Source organism: Schistocerca serialis, chromosome 5 (assembly GCF_023864345.2).
Source record: "Schistocerca serialis cubense isolate TAMUIC-IGC-003099 chromosome 5, iqSchSeri2.2, whole genome shotgun sequence".
NCBI classification, from domain to species: Eukaryota; Metazoa; Arthropoda; class Insecta; order Orthoptera; family Acrididae; genus Schistocerca; species Schistocerca serialis.
Genome location: NC_064642.1, coordinates 63,919,368 through 63,941,853, shown reverse-complemented (window position 1 = coordinate 63,941,853; position 22,486 = coordinate 63,919,368).

Sequence of the window (22,486 nt, the reverse complement as noted above, 5' to 3'; positions counted from 1 at the left end):
TGCAAGTAATACTAACTTGTTTCACGAAAGCAATAATATCACGACTACTCGTGAGTCGCGATGATCCTGACGGATTCATCGCTCCTCACGCGGGAAGCAATGTGATATTATTGCATTTCAGACATTTTGCATATGAGAAAAGGACAGCCATCGAGCTGTAGTTTGTAATGATACTAAGCATGACAACGCGAGAGTAAAGAAACGAAATCTATTTATAACGTGCGCCTATACCAAGACGCGCGGCCAGCGTTTAAAAGGTACTTTTAAACACTATGACTCTCTGGGCGCAGATATTTAAAATCATTGCCGCAGCGCTTGATAGCAAGAAGCTGCGAAACAGAAGAAAGAACAATTTATCATTTGTTAGGAAAATTCTAGAGTCTTTTACAGTTAGTTGTACTTCTGGTCGCCGATATGTTAACATGTACTTCATTACCTTTGATGTTTGGTCGCCGACTAGTTAAGACGTGTTGTGTAGCACCGCTACAAGTTGTATTTCGTTTAGTGTGAAAAACCACGTTATCACCAAGAAAAAAATAACGCTTTTGTAAACCTAGTGACGATAAAAAATACTTACGCGCACGCCATGACATTTAATTTTTACAAAATATCACACATACAAAAGCAGCGATTGTTGGACTGCCCCATGTATGAGAGAAACATAAAAATGTAAGTTTTGTATTCACTGTAAATTTGTTAATGTTTATAGTTTAACGCCTTTGTTCTTTGAGAATATATTGATGCTTCACTGTACAGAAAATCTATGCTTATTCTTTTCTTTAAATTAACCACAAATAATGTTTATGTTTAAATGAACTTTGTTACAGGTTCGCTCTTTATCGCGGTGTCTCGATTGTATTTGGGAGACCATTAATGTGTTCAGTTTCCGATCTGACAACTTTTTTTACAAAATTTCACTGTTTTGCATTCATTTCCAATTTTTGTTTGTTATTCAAAAAGGTCCCTTACATAATTTCATTGAAGAGTCTGATTGCGTGAAAGCAATCCGGGTTAAGAGGTCATTTGAGAAACTATTTTCGCGCAATCAATCTGTACGTCTCCTGAATACAGTCGAGAACCGACGCATCGGCGATCATTCATTAATTTTTCTCTCTTTCCAAGTCGTACCAAAAAACGACCACGGAGAACTGCCGTGAGTACGCAATCTAGTGTTAAAGGTTGCATTCTTTATCTTGTCGGCAAACATTGCCATAAATTATCATCATCAATGTTATATTTGGTTAAATGTGAAAAGCAAAACCCTTTAACGCTAGAACATGAAGCTCTGCTGCCCTACCTCCTCACACGCTGAGCCAACGACATCGTCAATTACTATTGCAGTGCGCATCTTACCATCGGGATTTTGCCTTCGATCAATGGAATCGTGTCTATTTGTAACATCCACCTTCCTAATCACCCTAATGATGGTTCTTCATAAGCTGTAGTGGTGACATACTATCAAGATGATAACTACTGTGTCGTCTGTGCAAATAGTAGCTCTTCCACAATACTGATCAGCTCGGCTGTCATAATAGTGGAATTGGGATCCAGATCGTATAGGCCTTGTTGTTGTTAGCTTCGGGGTACCCAATAAGCACAACCAGCGCATTCACCAGACTTGGGACCATCTGCATACACCACGCATGCATCGAGTCAGTGAGACAGGAATTCCATTGCCGCTGGGTTAGTTTGGTCATGTTTATTCGAAATTTTGGCTTGCATGTAACGACAGCAGAACACTGAAATCAAAAACACAATTACTGCTTCTTCCCTGATACATTTGTATTGCAGGAATCGAAATTTATTTACTAGCACCGATCTATTTCATGGGTACAGTTCTTCTTATACGTTGTAATTTCACTTACTATAAAATAAATAAATAAGTTGAATATTGGGAACTATAACTGTACCGGACTTAACTGGTTTCCCATCTTTAACTTCGTTGTGTCAACGTACATACGCCACCTGTCTGATCACTGCATCCATTCATGACCATTGTGCATTCCTAAGAACTTGGGCAATTCCAGAAGGGCAATGCGACACCCCACACGTCCAGGAATGTTACGGAGTGGTGTCAGTTCATGGTGTCAGTTCCCTCCAGCACTACTTCAGATATTAGTCGAGCCCATGCCACGTCGTATTGCGGCCCTTCTGCGTGCTCACAGGGGCGTTACACGATAGTGTCCAGGTGGAATTAGAATTATATACAAACATCTTCAACTGTAGAAGGGCGTTGATACATATCAACGGGGACAGGTGAAAATGTGTGCCCCCACCGGGACTCGAACCCGGGATCTCCTGCTTACATGGCAGACGGTCTATCCATCTGAGCCACCGAGGGCACACAGGATAGTGCGACTCGCGCACGCCTCCCACAAAAGCCACATTCTCAACTTACATCTCCACACACTGCATTCGTAGTGTCCCTACCCAACACACTGATTACTCGTGGAAGACATTCTTACAAAGCCCCGCAAGAGTTCCGGCAATATGTGTGCACTCGCATAAAAGAGGAAGGTCATGGCCGCCACTGCCAGGACTATACACATATATGGATATGGTGTCTGTTCTTTCGGACATACGGATATGGTGTCTGTTGTTTCGGAATGTCCACCGTACCCATGTATGTATATAGTTCTGGCAATACCGGACATGGCCTTCCTCTTCTGTGCGGATGCACACATATTACCGGAACTCTTACGGGATTTGGTAAGAATGTCTTCCACGAGTAATGAATGTGTTGGGGGACACTACGAATGTAGTGTGTGGAGATATAAGGTGAGAATGTGGGTCTCGCGGGAGGCGTGCGCGAGATAGTCCCTGCAGTCGCACTACCCTCTGTCCCATCGGTGGCTGAGACGGATAGAGCGTCTGCCATGTAAGCAGGAGATCCCGAGCTCGAGCCACGATTGGGGCACACATTTTCACCTGTTCCGTTGACATGTATCATCGCCCGTCAGCAGCTGAAGGTATTAATAAATAATTCTAATTTCGTTCTAGACGGCTGCAGCAAAAAAAAAAAAAAAAAAAAAAAAATGGTTCAAATGGCTCTGAGCACTATGGGATTAACATATATGGTCATCAGTCCCCCAGAACTTAGAACTACTTAAACCTAACTAACCTAAGGACACCACACAACACCCAGCCATCACGAGGCAGAGAAAATCCCTGACCCCGCCGGGAATCGAACCCGGGAACCCGGGCGTGGGAAGCGAGAACGCTACCGCACGGCCACGAGATGCGGGCAGACGGCTGCAAGTCATCAATGGTGTCTGATCTTTCGGACACGTCCGAAAGAACATATACGTATATACTGTTCAGGTGTGTCAGTTTCTTTGTCTCTTCAGTGTAGGTATATAGTAGGACAGATTTATCTCTCCGAACTGTGACAGTTCCGTTGCGATTAATTTTTACCTTTCTTCCAGCACTTCACAGACGTTCATTCATAATCTCCCATTGATAAATAACCTAGCAATACTACGGATAAGTGTAGCGTAGCTTTCACATGTACTGCGAATTTACAGAGGAGACGATTCACATATGCGGCACGGGGCTCCAGACGCCAGAAGAGAACAGCTGCAAACTGACTCAGCTAGTTCTATTTGCTAGCACAGCTGACGGGTAAGAAGACCACCGCCCGGTGCTGAATTGAACGGCCAGGGCCAGCGAGTGCCACAGTTTGTTGACAGAGCGCCGCCGGTTGTGGGAGGGAGGTGGGGGCGAGGGGGACGGACGGCCGAACTGGTGAGCGACGACCGGAAATGACGCCTCTTCACTCCGGCAGACACGCCTCCCTCGCCTCTCCCACTGTTTCGTCTTAGCAGGCACTGCACGTGAGTACTCATTACTGTCCTTCACAGGTGTGAAGTCAGCACCACCATTCACGGGTGTAGCCATTAAAGTTACAGGAAACTGCACTAGAGGCCTTCGAGAGGGCGTTCTCGATTGTTTCCTTCGAAAGAAATACTGGATTAGCTGTGCTCATAGTAACGCCTTATTGATAAATCAGTCAACCGATACGTTTCGAAATTTACTCGCCGACAACGGATTCTTAGACATCAGCTGTATGAAGTATAGATCTACCACCCAGTAGTGACATATGAAAATTTATGCCTAACCAGGCCTCAAACGTGGATTTCCCGTTTACTGCGAGCGGTCACGTCAAGCACTTCGGCTGTACGTGCACGCTTTCTGGACCGATTCAGTCCCCATATAGACACCGTCTACGTCATTATATCGCAATCCACTAAATTCATCACCTAATACTCTCAACATTAACTTGGATTCCCACAACGGGGAAAGTAAGGCAACAAGATATCAAGACTAATCTCGTTATCGTCGTGTACCCTCCTAGGCTTGTAATACTTTGCACTGAGGTGACAAAAGCCATGGGACAGCAATGTGCACATATGCAGGTGGCGGTAGTATCACGTGCATGAGATATAGAAGGACAGTGCACTGGCGGAGATATCAATTGTTTTCAGGTGAGTCATGTGAGAATGTTTCCGATGTGATTATGGTCGGATGACGGGAATCAACAAAATTCGAACGCGGAATGGTAGTTGGAGCTGGGAAGTCGCAGTTCGGAAGTCCTTCGGGAATTCAATATTCCGAGATCTCCAGTGTCAAGAATGTTCCGAGAATACCAAATTCCAGGCATTATCGTTCACCGTGGACAACGAAGTGGACGACAACCCTCACTTAACGCCGGCCGGGATTGCCGAGCGGTTCTACGCACTACAGTCCAGAACCACGCGACCGCGACGGTCGCAGGTTCGAATCCTGCCTCGGGCATGGATGTGTGTGATGTTCTTAGGTTAGTTAGGTTTAAGTAGTTGTAAGTTCTAGGGGACTGATGACCTCAGTAGTTAAGTCCCATAGTGCTCAGAGGCATTTTTGAACCGTCACTTAACAACAGAGAGCAGCGGCGTTTGAATGGACATTGCTAACAGACAAGCAGCACTGCGTGAAATAACCTCAGAAATCAGTGCGAGACGTACGACCGACGTATCCGTTGGGGCAGCTCGGCAAAATTTGGCGTTAGTGAGCTATGGCAACGGACGACCAATGCGATTGCCCTTGCTAACAGCACGACGTCGCTTCCAGTGCCTCTCCTGGACTCGTGACTATATCGGTTGGACCCTAGGCGACGCTGGTCAGGTGAGTCCAGATTTCAGTTGGTAAGAGTTCATGGTAGGGTTCGAGTGTGGTGCGGACGCGACGAAGCCATGGCCCCAGGTTCTCAACAAGGCACTGTTCAAGCTGGTGGTACATCCATAATGGTGTGTTCTGTGATTTCATGGAATGGACTGGATCGTCTGGTCCAGCTCAATCGATCATTGAGCATTGGCAGCCGTTCACGGACTTCGTATTTCCAAAAACCATGGAATTTTTTTCGATAACAATTCGCCATGTAACCGGACTACAATCGTTCGCGATTGTTGTGAAGATCATTCTGGACAATAAGAGCGAATAATTTGACCACCCAAATCGCCCACCATGAAGCCCATCTAAAATTTATGGGACATAACAGAGGTTAGGCGCACAAAATCCTCCACCTGTAACACTTTCGCAGTTATGGACGGCTGTAGAGGCAGCATGACTCACAAGGGGAGGCCGCCAATTGTGAAATTCAGATTCGATTCATACTGCGCATAATAAAAGGTGTAATGTGGTGAAGCACCAAGATGCACTTCTCAGCCGTTGTCGAGAAAATCGACGGTTAAAAGAAACCGTTGCGGTGAAATACTCTCTACGGTTAATAATTTTTTACAGCGTCGTGGCGCAGCGGTAAGCGCTCGGGTTCGTAATCCGAAGGTCGCCGGATCGAATCTTGCGCCATGCAACTTTTTTTGTTATTAGTTTTTTGTAATTCAGATGTATACACACACACACACACACACACACACACACACACACACACACACACATAAACTATTAATGAATTGCTCATGCATGTTGGTGAAGGCGGATCGCTCTCCAATTGTACCGCCTCCATTTTTCCGTTTGTTTAACAGGGTGTACCAAAGCTCTCACGTGCGCACTGATTTTCGACGATGTTATAAGTTGCGCTAGGGACCGCATCTACCTTCTTTCGAAGTTAGCAGGCAACTACGCTGTTATCCGGCGGCTCGTTTCGGCCCATTCAACATCTGTCCTTCAAGTCTAACGAGCGAGTAACGGAGTTCATATTTCATACCTGTCACAGCAAATTTGTGTTCTTGGGTGTCTATTCCAATTCGACCGCTTGACTTACGCTATACGTATTCGTTTCGGAATATCGTTTCTACGTCTACGTGGTAAACATTACGAAGACAATTAATAACATTTGTGAAATACAACTTTGATTGCGGAAAACATAATGATGTTCGAAGTCGCCAGTTTTTCCACGACAAACGACTTTCAAAAACTTATTATATGCATAATTGTTGCAACTGATTGCCGGGAATTATATATATATATATATATATATATATATATATATATATATATATATATGTGTGTGTGTGTGTGTGTGTGTGTGTTTGTGTGTATATACACATTTGAATTAATTACAAAAAACAAATAAAAAAAAAGGTTGCATGGGGCGAGATTCGATCCGGCGACCTTCGGATTATGAACCCGAGTGCTTACCGCTGCGCCACGACGCTGTAGAAAATCATTAATCATAGAGAGTATTTCACTGCAACGGTTTCTTTTAACTGTAGATTTTCTCGACAACGGCTGAGAAGTGCATCTTGGTGCTTTGCCACATTACACCTCTGGCCATGAGCTTTTATTATGCGCAGTATGAATCGAATCTGAATTTCACAATTGGCGGCCTCCCCTTGTCAGTATTTCTGCATGGGACTTTCAAAGACGTAGTGAGTCCATGCCAATTCGAGTCGTTGCGCTACTCTGGACAAAAGGAGGTCCGACACGATATTACGAGGTATGCCATGACTTCCGTCACCTCAGTCTACATGCATTTCTGTAATTACAGACACCGTTGGCTATCCACAGTTGTATGAAATACTTCCAAGTTAATTCACTGTCTGATAATTCCTTGACATCAGCTGTGTTAGATATAGATATACTACCCAGTAGTGACACATGAAAATTTGTGCCAGACCGTGACTCAAACGCGGATTTCCTGTTTCTCACGACAGCTCACTATTTTGCAGTAGATCTGTACCTAATACAGCTGATGTCAAGGAATCCTCAGACAGTGAATTCGTTAGGAAGTATTTAGCACCGCTGTGTATCGTCAACAGTGCCTGTTCTTTCAGAGATGCATGTAAAGGACAACTGACATGTGTTCCCTCTTCTTCATGTGTCATAAATAAAATTTCTTATCGATGCCATACCTTCACTCTACATGAGACCGACACAAGATGTAGTCTTCGGACATGTGTGGATGACCAGATGCCCTACTTGATAACCCAAAAAGCTTTACCATCCACACGGTTTTACAGGGTGTTTCAAAAATGACCGGTATATTTGAAACGGCAATAAAAACTAAACGAGCAGCGATAGAAATACACCGTTTGTTGCAATATGCTTGGGACAACAGTACATTTTCAGGCAGACAAACTTTCGAAATTACAGTAGTTTCAATTTTCAACAACAGATGGCGCTGCGGTCTGGGAAACTCTATAGTACGATATTTTCCACATATCCACCATGCGTAGCAATAATATGGCGTAGTCTCTGAATGAAATTACCCGAAACCTTTGACAACGTGTCTGGCGGAATGGCTTCACATGCAGATGAGATGTACTGCTTCAGCTGTTCAATTGTTTCTGGATTCTGGCGGTACACCTGGTCTTTCAAGTGTCCCCACAGAAAGAAGTCACAGGGGTTCATGTCTGGCGAATAGGGAGGCCAATCCACGCCGCCTCCTGTATGTTTCGGATAGCCCAAAGCAATCACACGATCATCGAAATATTCATTCAGGAAATTAAAGACGTCGGCCGTGCGATGTGGCCGGGCACCATCTTGCATAAACCACGAGGTGTTCGCAGTGTCGTCTAAGGCAGTTTGTACCGCCACAAATTCACGAAGAATGTCCAGATAGCATGATGCAGTAATCGTTTCGGATCTGAAAAATGGGCCAATGATTCCTTTGCAAGAAATGGCGGCCCAGACCAGTACTTTTTGAGGATGCAGGGACGATGGGACTGCAACATGGGGCTTTTCGGTTCCCCATATGCGCCAGATCTGTTTATTGACGAAGCCGTCTCTCGTGCAGCAATGGTAGCGGCGCTGAGGGGTTGCCGCGTTTGAATTTTGTATGGATAGAGGTGTAAACTCTGGCGCATGAGACGATACGTGGACGTTGGCGTCATTTGGACCGCAGCTGCAACACGGCCAACGGAAACCCGAGGCCGCTGTTGGATCACCTGCTGCACTAGCTGCGCGTTGCCCTCTGTGGTTGCCGTACATGGTCGCCCTACCTTTCCAGCACGTTCATCCGTCACGTTCCCAGTCCGTTGAAATTTTTCAAACAGATCCTTTATTGTATCGCTTTTCGGTCCTTTGGTTACATTAAACCTCCGTTGAAAACTTCGTCTTGTTGCAACAACACTGTGTTCTAGGCGGTGGAATTCCAACACCAGAAAAATCCTCTGTTCTAAGGAATAAACCATGTTGTCTACAGCACACTTGCACGTTGTGAACAGCACACGCTTACAGCAGAAAGACGACGTACAGAATGGCGCACCCACAGACTGCATTGTCTTCTATATCTTTCACATCACTTGCAGCGCCATCTGTTGTTGAAAATTGTAACTACTGTAATTTCGAAAGTTTGTCCGCCTGAGAATGTACTGTTGTCCCAAGCATATTGCAACAAACGGTGCATTTCTATCGCTGCTCGTTTAGTTTTTATTGCCGTTTCAAATATACCGGTCATTTCTGAAACACCCTGTACTATGGGTACTTCTCTACACACCTGTCATTTGAATTTCTGAGTTGTGCCACCACTGTTATGTTAAAATCAAGCAATTAAAATGTTATACTGAACTGCTCACCAAGTTGACTGCAGTAATTTCCAAAAAAGAAAATAGAGCATCCTATTATCACACGTACGATAGTTATAGACTGTCAAGAATGTGAGCAGAATCACGCTACCAGCATCAGGGGAAGCTCTGTTTCCTCGTGTAGCTGACACTGGTGCACTAAATGACATTCCCTTGAATGCTATTGTGGCCCTGCTGAGATGGGACGCTATGATGGTTTTCCTTCGGCTCCCTGACAACTTAGATGGTATACAGGGAAATATTGGTACTACCAGATCAATAGTAATAGCCTCTTTACTTTACGAGTCGCTTGTTGGAGTGCTGCAGATGTTTTCCAGTACGCTGTAATCGATTGGAGGTGAATAACAAAATTCTTCGGAGAGAACTAACGACATCCTTAATTTTATTGATCAGTCACTTCTAATCTGGTTATAGTAGTATGTCAAAGATTATCAGCTTATGTCTTTGTATAACAGAGTAAATGCCATTAACTGAAAATAGAAATTTCTTTAAGTAGGCCTGTTAGTATCTTCCCACTTCTCTTTTCTGGCAGTTTACGCCCAGTATCAGGTTGATGTCAATTAACAAACGATGAACGATTTGTATGTACGTACGACTGGCAGAAACAACAAATAAACTGTTCTGGTTGAGAACTTTGCGGATGCTAGGAACGCTTACGTAAACAGTAGTATAAATGTAAACAATTTCAGTTAGTGGATACGTGGCTTTCCGGAGAAAAAATCGGGAGATTAGAGAAACATGATATTTGAAATGACTTTTCGATAACCTTTAACAACAAATAAACTGTTTTAGTTCAGAGCTATGCGGATTCTTTGAATGCATGTGTGAACGTTAGCATAAATGTAAATAATTTTCATTAGAGTGGCCGAGCGGTTCTAGGGGCTACAGTCTGGGACCGCGCGACCGCTACGGTCGCAGGTTCGAATCCTGCCGCGGGCATGGATGTGTGTGATGTCCTTAGGTTAGTTAGGTTTAAGTAGTTCTAAGTTCTAGGGGACTGATGACCTCAGATGTTAAGTCCCATAGTGCTCAGAGCCATTTTTTTCGTTAGTGAATGCCTGACTTCCCGTTCATCCAGTCGGGAGATCTGAGAAACATGAAGTTTGAAAATGTTCCACACTCTTCTTCACAGCAAACTGACCCAAAATCTCCCTCTGGGTTTTCTGATCTCGACCAGAACGGCTGCTCCCTGGGTCAAACAAAAATGTCGTATATGAAAATTTCTGTTGTTTATAAAGATGCACTAGAGGTCGTAAGAAGCTAATAGTAACCTGCATCTCTGCAGTATATCTGCAGCAGGAAGAGGGGAAACAACATAGCGATAAGATCTTGCAGCACTTATCGCGGGAGGACACGTAATCCACTGAACGTCTCCAAGTTTTCTTAGCGATCTCTCATAAGTGAAAACACACCTGACTTGGAAGTAATCGATCCATCTCTCACTAGTGGAAAGAACTTAATTCAATATTACTAGGGATAAACAGTTAAACATTGCCACAGAATAGCAGAAGTTGATGGACTGGTCAATCAGTCGAAAATCTGATGACTATAAAAATGTGAGAGTAAAGACATGAAGCATGTTTCCTGAATCACATACTCTGGGACAATATACGCAAATATTTTACTCTTGGAAGCTTAAGATTTCGTCAGCGGAAGTTAACTAATAACGGTTGTGTCTATAGAAAAATTGAAGGGTTTGCAAATCCATAAAGTAATGACACAGATCCCACAAAACGTAATAAGCTAAAGATCTTAACACTTTATTATGAAATACTTGAGTATCAGTACTTTCGTGTTTTTGCTGTGCTTCGCAGCTCGCGTAAAGGTCTTCCAGTAGAAAGCTTCTAAAATTTTTCAATTGCTGAAAAAAATTTGACCCACAGAAAAGTAAAAAGTTGTTGGGGTAAGTCTGGTACATTTGTGGTGAATAATATGCACTGTTAACAGAGGCATAGAAGCTGCTTGCAGTATTCCAAAGCCGGCCACTGTGGCCGAGCGGTTCTAGGCGCTTCAGTCCGGAACCGCGCTGCTGCTACGGTCGCAGGTTCGAATCCTGCCTCGGGCATGGATGTGTGTGATGACCTTAGGTTAGTTAGGTTCAAGTAGTTCTAAGTCTAGGGGACTGATGACTTCAGATGTTAACTCTCATAGTACTTAGAGCCATTTGAACCATTTTTTGGACCATTATTCCAACTAGATGGAACTACCGCTCAAGCATCGAACCAAAGTATGAGCCACCTCGCCAACGTGTTCAATGAAGACAGACTTGTCACTAGAGATGTCTCGCTAAGAAAGGGCTCACTAAAAAAGAAAAGTATTGTTTATGCTGACAATCCTAGCACAATAGACGATCTTAAACTGAATGGGCTCACTAAAAAAGAAAAGTATAGTTTATGTTGTAAATCCTAGAACAATAGATGATCTTCAACTGAACGTTACTAGAGAAATGAACAAAAACACGCCTGCAGAATGACAGCTTGTTGCCGGTAACGTCATCACATGAAATTAGCGATGCCTGATGCCCATGGCCACCATTTTCCGCATCTCTTATAAACAGGTAACCACATTTTTTAACTTTACTATCATCTGTTCTATTTTAGTTAGTGTTACTTGAATCTCGGGCATGAGGCGTATCAGTTTCATGTGAGACGCCCTGTATAAAATAATCACTCTAAGTTCTTACATGGACCAAATGCTAGTGAGAAACTGGTACTTTTTTGTTTCTTGTAGATCGAAACCTAGTGAGTCAGCTCAGCAGAAAACATACGTGTCTGAAATTATGTCATTATCATTCAGTGCGAGATAAATTAGGAAATTCCACCTTCATCAGCTATCAAAATCGATATCGATATCTATTTATATACTGACTAAGCCACTGCAAAATTTACACACTCACGAAGATCAGAGCCCAGAGCCGTTCTTATCTTAATCACATCGCCTGATGCACAAAACGTAGCTGGGTGAAATGCCAAATCTACATCCTTCAATCTTTACACCCGAAATTTCATGTGCCTTCCACCGAATCACTCAAACTTCCGATTAAATATCGTCAATCAAGAACTAAAGGGCTCCCTATCATGCATAAATCCTCTCTGTTCGTGAATTTTCTTAAGTTTGATTAAAAATTCCATGAACAACCGCTTAGAGACCATGTACTGCACTTTCACCACTCATATGACGATAAAACACTGTCAGCTTAGCTGCTGCTTCTAGTGATCTGTTTACTGCAAATGCTCAGAGATCAAGGGACTAAGCTGAACCACTTACCCTCTCCAGTTGTCAAGCTAAGAGAAGTTGACGTTGGCGAAACACAGCCTAGAGAACAGGCATATATCGTAATTTGAAAAGGCAAGGGATTTGGCAAAAGTGTCATCAAACTGGATTTACAGTGAAGAAGAATTAGACGTAATTTAAGTTGTAATAATTTTAATATAGACGGTAGAGACGCATTTATAACAGCATGAGGCTGGCCGAATGATACCAAGCGGAATTCTTACACTTATAAATAAACGGGAGGGGCTTTAGACTGAGACCAAAATAAATCTATAATTTAAGCAGCATCCACCGACAAATGTGTTTAGAAAGAATTTATTTAACTTAAACCGTTACCTGTTTCGGATTTATTACAAATCCACCTTCAGATGGCTCATACCGGTTTCCTCTCTTTCTGCTGGAGCCCTCGTTCTGTTTTCGAAAGAGAGGAAAGCTGTAAGAGCCATCTCAAGATTGATTTTTAATACGTCCTGAACCGTAATTGCTTTGAGTTATATAAACTTTTTAAACCGTACTTGTGGCTAGTTGCTGCTTCAGTTACAAACAACTTCTATAGCCAGATTTATCTTCCTGCAAACTTCTTACAAAATAGTGATAAAAGACACTGTTGTCTTAATAAAAGGTGTAATATTTATAGCGAAGTTAAACAATAATGAAACGATACAGATCACAAGACTTTGAAAACAAAACGAGTGAACGCAACCAAAATTATATTACAAGCTGAAAGGAAAACGGTCGAAAACACGAACAAAAACACCATATTTACCAAGCAGTCAAAAGGAAAACATTGTGTGATAAAAGAAGCACATATCGATATACCATGGACATGCTGAGTGGAACATAGTTATAAGGGGCAGTCAAAAGAAAATGAGATAGGTGGAAAAATGTAGGTAAACTATTTATTATTACGAAATTAATCGTCATAACTATTAATTCATGTAGCCCATTGTGAGACAAGACAATCAATGTCTTGATGGAAAAATGTTCGCGGTTGCGTACGGAAACTCAGTTGTACCCAGGAATGCACCTCTTCGTCCGAAATATATCAGTGGTCATTTAAGTCTTTCTTCAGGGCTGCAAAAATGTAAAGGCCCCACACGTTGTCAAGGTGGCTTCCACTATACTACAGAAGCTTCGCTGGGGGCACATCCTCCATATAGTCCCGACATCTCCGCATGCGATTTACATATTTTTGTTTCCCTGAACAACGACATTCGTCGCCATCGATTTGATCGAAAAAGTGCGCCCATGGGTAAAATCATGGTTCCGTAGGCAACCGCACACGGCCTATAAGGCGCTTATTCGCCCGATTCTTGAGTATTGTTCATCTATCTGGGATCCCTATCAGATAGGACTGACAGAGGAGATAGGGAAGATCCAAAAAAAAAAAAAAAAGAGAGCGGCGCGTGTCGTCACGGGATCGTTTAGCTGGCGAGAGAGCGTTGCCGAGATTCTAAACAAACTCCACTGGCAGACGTTACAAGAGAGGCGTTGTGCATCATGGAAGGATTTACTACTGAAATTTCGGGACAGCACTTTCCAGGAGGAGTTGGACAACATATTTTTTCCCCCCACATACATCTCGCGTACTGACCACGAGGAGAAAATTCGAGAAATTAGAGCCAATACAGAGGCTTGCCGACAATCATTCTTTCCAAGCACTATTCGCGAGTGGAACAGGTTTGGAGGGATCAGATAGTTGTACCGAAAGCACACTCCGCCACACCATTAGGTGGCTTGCTGAGTATGATGTAGATGTACTGTTGCATTACAACAGCGGCTCGATGTGGCGACCATCGACGTTGTTACAGACGTTGTACCTATGAAGCACGCTGTGGTATACACACTCCATCCCACTTGGTGTCTCTTCTGTTCCTAGTGCAACAGCAAGAACTCGTGCGTGATGACTGGGTGTTGTGTGATGTCCTTAGGTTAGTTAGGTTTAAGTAGTTCTAAGTTCTAGGGGACTGATGACCATAGATGTTAAGTCCCATAGTGCTCAGAGAAATTTGAAGAACTCGTGCCAGCACATCTTCCTCTGTCTCTATAGGAGTCTCGCAGCAAGTCAGGCGTCAAATGACATCAAGTGACCGTCTGAAGTGGTACATGTCATTCTGTCTAACCTACTGCGCACCAAGACACGGGAACTCTGGGACTTCTCTTTCTCCCTCAACAGAGGGGGACGCATTACAAATGGTTCAAATGGCTCTGAGCGCTATGGGACTTAATATCTGAGGTCATCAGTCCCTTACTACTTAAACCTAACCTAAGGACAGCACACACATCCATGCCCGAGGCAGGATTCGAACCTGCGACCGTAGCAGCAGCGCGGTTCGGGACTGAATCGTCTAGAACCGCTCGGCCACAGCGGCCGGCGACGTGTTACAGATCTGAACTGAAACCGTCTTAGAACGGAAACCTTATTTCTCCGGACATCGTTTCGTATTCAAAATATTGCGTACTCTCACCCCTCTATAAGTCCTAGAAGTTTCTAACGGGAACTTCCGAACACACTGTATTCCCACCACTGCTAGTGCTGCCGCCAGTCGGCAGAAAGTGGTTACTGCAAGTTGACGTCGAATGTAGGCGGTGGCGACATCAGTGAGACCGAACTGTGTAATTAAAGCACTAAGGCTCTCGTTCTAAACTGTAGCGGCAGCTCAGAATTATCCGCTAATGTATGTCGAGCAGTACTCATTAAAGACTAGGATAATTTCGTGAGTCTTCGCGTGAAACCGTACAACCCCCCGCAGTTCGTCACAACCAGGTCGCTAGTGGGGACTGGGGCAGCCTCTGCGGTATAATTCATCCTGGCACGGTAGGCCGGGAGAACCAGCCGCAGACCAACTTGGGACAAGGCCCTGATTAATGAAGCGTCTGGCGGCGCGGGGCCCGCACAACTTGCCGAACGTTTCGTCGATAAGGTGGCCGCCCATCGTCAGGAAGGGCTTTTGTTCTCGTGCGTCCGTGGCCCTCGCGATAAGTCTGCCACCACTCGCCGTTCGCCGTTAGCTCGGCGGCGAAAGCTGTTGACTGCATATCTGTTTTTCTCACAAGTTGCTACAGAGATAGGGGCCCGGAACGAGACTCGGGCAATTTCACAACGTCCAGAAGGAGCCCCTCACTTCTTGCAGTCACATACCGCCGGGGGATTTAATGCCGTAACTTACACATCTAAATCATCTCGCGTTTCTAACTCTTAGCTATTTCTGCCATCGTGCGTAGTGCTCATGTACAAGATACTGGATGCTGTAGTAATAACTTGATAGCGGCTGGCTACTTGTAACGTGCCCGGTAAGTCTGTGATCCGTAGGCCTAAGCTAGGTATTGTCATGTCAACTATGCATTATATGCAGACAGTGAGATGACGTTCAGGCAAGTGCGACTGAATTCTAGTATAACAGTCAGTACTGACGCATCAGGAAAGATGTATTAAAACGAACTCCAGCTGTAATTCTCCCCAAAGGGGTTGGACAAGCCAATGACAATTTCACTCTACATCCGACAACCAAGTGAAATGTTGCTTTGTGGTGTGGAATGAAATCTATATTGTACGAGTACCACGGAAAAATTACTGAGAGTAGGTGTGTGTAAAAGATTAAAGTAGATGGGTTGCTTGACATGAACTATAGAACGCCTGCACGCACTTCCTCAGTGAATGAATAAATGAATGAATGAATGTTGTTTCAGTTTCGTCAATTTATTTACCATTTTTAATCTGTACTAATTATTTGACGCAAAGAATGTTACGCACATGTTGGCTGTACATGAAGCACCAGTGCTGTGTTGCGTTTTACGCAGCATCAGTGCTCCATTATAATTTCCTTTGTTACAATACAGGACCTGCCCTCTTGATGTATTTATAAGGCTAATGAACGTAACTTCATCAACAACTTTGCTTATTTTTCACCTTTGAAACATTGACAGGAGTAATCACTGTTAAATCTCTAAAGAGAAAAAACGGTCTTGTAAATACCAGGAATTAACGCCCATAGATTGTATGTATCCCACTGGATCACATTAAATGCAACATTATTTACATGGAAGCAACGTTCACCTACTGATTCACAATTGATATTCAGCAGTTTGCTATTCCATCTGGCACACATAATTGTTTTAAACATCTCAATTTGTTCAACGGCGGGTTCTTGGGGAAACACTGTATGTTGTATTAACTAAATTAAAAACTTTTTTGCCTGATTTCACAAAATTTTATTATTTTTGTAGGACCCATATTCCGTGTTAAAAAACCATCTTTTACAACTCAACTGATTCCCAAGATGAGCACCAATCAAAGACAAGTACATGTAACCTTCCTAATCTATCAATCATCGAGTTAAAGTATTTAAGGTGTTCGTGTTGACTATTTTGACAAACTTGCAATAGCATTGTAAAACACTATTAACATTCACCAGGATAGTACAACAGTAATAATGAGTAAGCGTACACCGCAGTACACCACAGTAGAATAATGTCCATAAGAAAGCATGCAAAGCTTACTCAGTTAGGAATACTAGAAATTAAAAATCATATATACATACCCGCACATTTGATATTGAATGAACAACCTCAGTTCAATTACTCACCTCTTTTAGACAATGATACGACTTCTACATGGGAGTTGAATATTGGTGCCTTCATTTACAGATACGTAACTGCGCAAATACCCAGTCATGCGAACATCGTTCTACTTCAGTGCACGTTTATTCATAGCCGTTGTAATGCTGTCCTAATGGAAGTAATAAGATTGTACGATATAAATATAAGTTTGATAATTTTAGTCGATAACTGACCAATCAAGTAGGTGATATGTGTTCATCTTTGTGTGTTTGCCATTTTTGAACTCAGTTATGTTCCAGAAAATGGGCTTACATCGCGAAACCTAGGTCGTACAAAAATTGTAATGTTCTGTGAAACAAGTCAAAGAAGTGTTTATTTTAATTAAGGCTGTTCTCTTCCTCTAGTTAAATTTCGTAACTGTAGAAATGGCAGTTTTCAGCTGAATAAATCAATTATGGCCTCGAAACGTGCAGTTGCAAAGAACACGTGAACGTAGAACCAAGTTCCTCAACTGTTTTACAAATCCAATGAATAACTTTACAAAGACTATGTGTGACTTAAAAGGTTCCAATTTATTTGCCACGTTTTACGATTAAAATATTACATCACATGTGGTGCAGAACACTATCAGATCGCATAGATCACAAGAAATAAATTCTAGTATGGCCATTACATTCATGGTATGATATATATAGAACAGTCATTCAAGTGCAGCATGTCGTGCTTCTGGAAGAAGAACTGTTTCGCACTCTGTTTGTCTCGAAAGCCGCTTATGAAGCTATCAACGCTGGAAGTAGCCAAAAATCACATATCCCAGTTCTGCTAGAACCACTGGGGTGGTGATGAGCTCATCTTCCACTACCCTTCCAGATCGGAACACCGCTTGGAACGTTGTTTCCGCTTACTGTTCGTCAGTGAGTTGTTGAAATTATGGTGGACATTTCTGTATAGGTTTAGAATGAAAAAGTCAGCGTCTTGGTAACTTACTACTTTATTAGAAGTGATTAGCAGTTTTTGCATTGCAGCCATCACGACAACTAAACGTTATGACCAAACGAAGCTACAATTGTCTGGCCATAACTGTGGGTTCTTTGACTCCTCTGGGTGCTGAAACATGGGAACTACAGCAGATGAAACATCAGTTCACTTTATTACATTGTAGGGAAGCAGCCTACTCACGCTGTATAAAATTCACATCAGTCTTTCCATTGTGTGCCAGCCTAGCTCTGACGTCATAAATGTTGCGCAATACTTTAAAAATCAAGTAAATAACCTGAAACGTTTCTAGCATGTCAGGAGTAATACTAAATCAATATGTGTTGAATGTCAGTTAAATAACTTTAACCATTTTCGAAATTTGGACGTTTTTCTGTAAAAATCATTGGCGCAACAGAAAAGAGCTAGAGACTTAAAAACTTATATTTAGATTCCTTTTTCATAATAATTTAGTAGAAACAGTCTTCTGGATCTAACAAATTAAGATTTTAGTTGAAATTCATGATTTTTCTGGTTTTTGTCATAAAAATTAAGGAAGCAAGATAGATTAAATAGGCTAATAAATAAGGCTGGGATGTTCAAATTTAAGTAGAAGGGAGATCCGCCATAATCATAAAGATGTGAGAAGTTTCAACTCAATAACTATATAACTATAGCGATAGCGTATCTCCAAAGGGCAAGTTCAGAGCTTGTCTACTGCGTGTAGTGTAATTAAATTAATTCCCTCGCCCAAAATATTTGACTTAGCCACGTCAGACTTTTATTATGATTACTTACCTGTGTGCTGAATGCACATTTAAATTGAAAGCTTCATCGGCCATCAGCAAAGGAAGCGATGATTTATTCAATAACTTCAAGTGGTGCATTACTAGCCCAGCGGCTAGTTGGGAGAGCCGATTTGATCAGGCGTTCCCTTAGCCGTCCGCACCGCGGCTTTATATATAAGAACGCTGCGCGAGGAAGCAAGGCCCCAGTTCTCTCCAGACGCTGAATAGCACACCACCTGTGCCGGGAGTCGCGTCGCGTCGTTATCATTGCTATAAACAGCCTCGGATGCCGTAATAAGTTATCTGGATACGTGTAACCATGAAATCGTTTTCGAGTGAAGTGTTAATTCTGGGGTAACTTTAATGATATATCTTCAGTTTGCGTATGTCGTATTTTCACGTGCCGCCGTGGGACAGACATTCTACCATTATTTAGCGTGGCGTTTGATGAACGTTATCATCAAATTATGGCGAGCATTCACTTAAACATTTAATTTGGACAGTTATAGTTGCATCAGCGCATTAGACTCTGAACTGCTCTGGTAGTTGGATTGTGTGGATTTTTTTTTTTTTTTTTTGTTTTGTTTTGATCTGTGACTTTCAGAATATAGCGAACGTTTTTACAGGATCGTTTTTGATTATGAATCCCAGACAATCTCCTAATTCCTCAGAGCTATAAGCTGTAGCTATAAGTGTACTTCTCAGATGAAGTGGGCACTAGGAATTCTAATTACAGGCTTGACGTTTTGCTAATCACTTTCTGGTTGCCAATATTGTAGTTAGAGAGCCAGTGTTGAGAACGGCAAAATACAGCATAAATAATAGGAACATTACATTTTATAATAATTAATTCCACCCGCCGCCCCACATATGGTTAATCGGCCGGGAAATGCATCTATTCTGCATTTCTACATAACATTATATTTATATTATAACGATATAATTCCACCAGCCGCCCCACAACATGAGTGATAAAATGTTTTACCTAATTTGATGCAGTCCTTGTCCACAGGAGTGCTTGCTAATTTACAACTGTTTCGACAATGAAAGCGTCACTTGATGCACTAATTAACAAACTTTTCTTGAAGTACAATGTTAAATGTTTACAGAAGTAGATTTCTGTCTGAGACTTGAATAACTCTTTAGTCCTACTCGAAGACGTTGACTGCTTCAACTGAGGTCAAGAAATGGACAGAGCACTTCCAAGTTCAGCTCTATACTGACCTCTCTGTGAGGAGAGAGAGGGCATGTCTTCAGGAGTGCCTCCCAGTCGTATAGTCGTGGGTTGCAGTGAGACACCGCTAAGGCTAAGCGCAAATTGAGATGCGTATGACACGTGTGATATGACACGACACTGCAGCGCGACACGAGCGCGTTTCGAATGTGCCACGCTTGTCCTGCTCATATTGAGACGCGTTCACGATCTTTGCACGCGCCGATTGACGAAGCACTGCGCTGACAGCATAGAAGCGCGGCCTCCCTGTAATCTTTCTCAAAAGATTATACAGAAACCATTCAGTAAAAATATTTGATTTTTGCGTTACTTGTAGCGTTATACGTCAGCTTCGTGACGAAGTGCTCATCATCTCCCGAATGGTCATACTTACTGTGATATACCAATTTAAGTAAGACACGGCGCAAAATTCGAAAATTTGGCAACGAAAAATAGAGGTCGGTATAATTTTGCGGTTGGTGCATATGAAATTTAGCTAATATATTGAATTTTTCTTTAGACTTGGGAGGATATCTCTGCTTGCCTCCGATCTCGAGAAAAAGGATCGTACGTAGCGCAGTCAAGCCCGATTGCACGTCCGTGAGAACAAAATCTTCATAACATACCTCATATCTCCTAAGCCACTCCAGACACCGAAACGAGATTTTAGAGACTGATAACACACAAGGAGGAAAGCTTTTGCCAAATTGTTAACCCACGGACCTTTCCTATAAATAGGGTGCAGAAAAATCTGCGCCCTCCGACATCCCAGCGCGATTCCTCACACACTAGCAATACAAAAATGTCTGTCTCTAAACTTCGTCCTGCGCATATTTCCGGCAGTAAATGGAGGTTAAAGATAGGCAACCTTGCAACACTGTAATCACATGTACGGTAACCACCTCTGTGAACATTTAGTAGTAGTGCTGTGCAGCTCGCGCCGTGCATAGCGTTTTGGGTTAGTATGCAAGAGGTCAAGGGTTTGATTCTGGGTCGAGGTATATTTATTTCTATTTGCTGAATGTGCGTGATATGGTATCTGGTGTCTTAATCGTCGTACGATGATTACAGTGGGTCCTCTACAAAACATTTGCACATACATACCACGAAGACAGAAATGGAGCCAGCCGGTGTGGCCGAGCGGTTGTAGGCGCTGCAGTCTGGAACCACGCAACCGCTACGGTCGCAGGTTCGAATCCTGTCTCTGGCATGGATGTGAGTGTGTGTTGTCCTTAGGTTAGTTGGGTTTAAGTAGACCTAAGTTCTAGGGGACTGACGATCCCAGAAGGTAAGTCCCATAGTGTTCAGAGCCATTTGAACCATTTGAACAGAAATGGAAGAAGAATCGTTCTCACCGTTCAGCTCTTAAAGAAGCTTTTTGCATGTCATGGACGTGACTTGTTTCACACCACTAAACACTACATCTACCAGATTCCAAACCTGTTTTCTGTGTACCCTCCCCAAATGGCCTTATTGGTTAGTACCAACTATTATTCTCGCCACGTTCATGTACATTACATTTCGCTATGGCCTTATGTCACCAGCAGGGCTAGCAACGCACTTTGCAAATAATTTGCAAACAAGTACTATCTATCACGCAGCTTAAGAATCGGTGTTTACTACAGTATTATATGACAGAATAACATTGGTAAACAAAAACAAATACGGCTCGACCCAAAACCGAACCCTCAACCGACTGTATACTAACCCAAAACGCTATCCACTGCACCAATTTCACAGCACCACTATCATATGCTGACAGAGATAATTACCACACATGAGATTACAGTATTGTCAGTCTTTAACGTCGATTTACTGCCGGAAATATGGGCAGGATGAAATTTTGAAAGACATTTCTGTATTGCTGGAAGTGAGGAATCGTGCTGCGAAATCCAAGTGCGCGAATTTTTCTTCACCCTGTATATCGATATAACATAAGATGTAGTTTTTATTTCATTTTCACTGTAGTGACTGCAATTTCTAAGAGTCATCGCTACCTTGTGAAACGAGAATTTCCTAGCATGAAAATGAACATAAAATTTCTCCTCTTATGTAACTGCAAACCGACACAGTGAGGTTTTGTGTAAGCTATTCATCTCTCTGGTCACCACTTACTGGTTTAATGAGACATTCTGTTTCAGAATTCTTTTGAAACTATTTCTACAAGGTGATTTTGTGCAAATTATACTGTGTTATGACAAAAGAAGCACAATTAAAACGGGCAACAAGAGAAACGTAACCGTTACTCGTAAATGGCGATGTTCCTTCGAATGAGAAAAAGTTAACAATTCCCACAAAAATAAATCTCCAATTCTGTTTCCGTGTCGGTTGAATCCCCATAACGCATAGTATCTTTAACCCGGAATGATAGAAATGGAAACTTACCAACGAGTTTTATTCGTTTTCTTCATCTGAGCAATGTTAAAATAATGAGGTGCGTATCCTTCAGGCGGAGAGACACGGACGTGCCAGACGCTGGTTACTCACCAACTGCTTGACAAACTGACAAAGTGTGACTCGCGAATCGGTCAGTTGTTATTGAGAAAAGTAAATAAGTGAAATCGATCCAAAAAACATTGTCATGAATGTAGGTCTGCTTGTCAGCAATACATTACGGTAAATTAAATATACCACATCACCAGACTCTTCCAGGATAC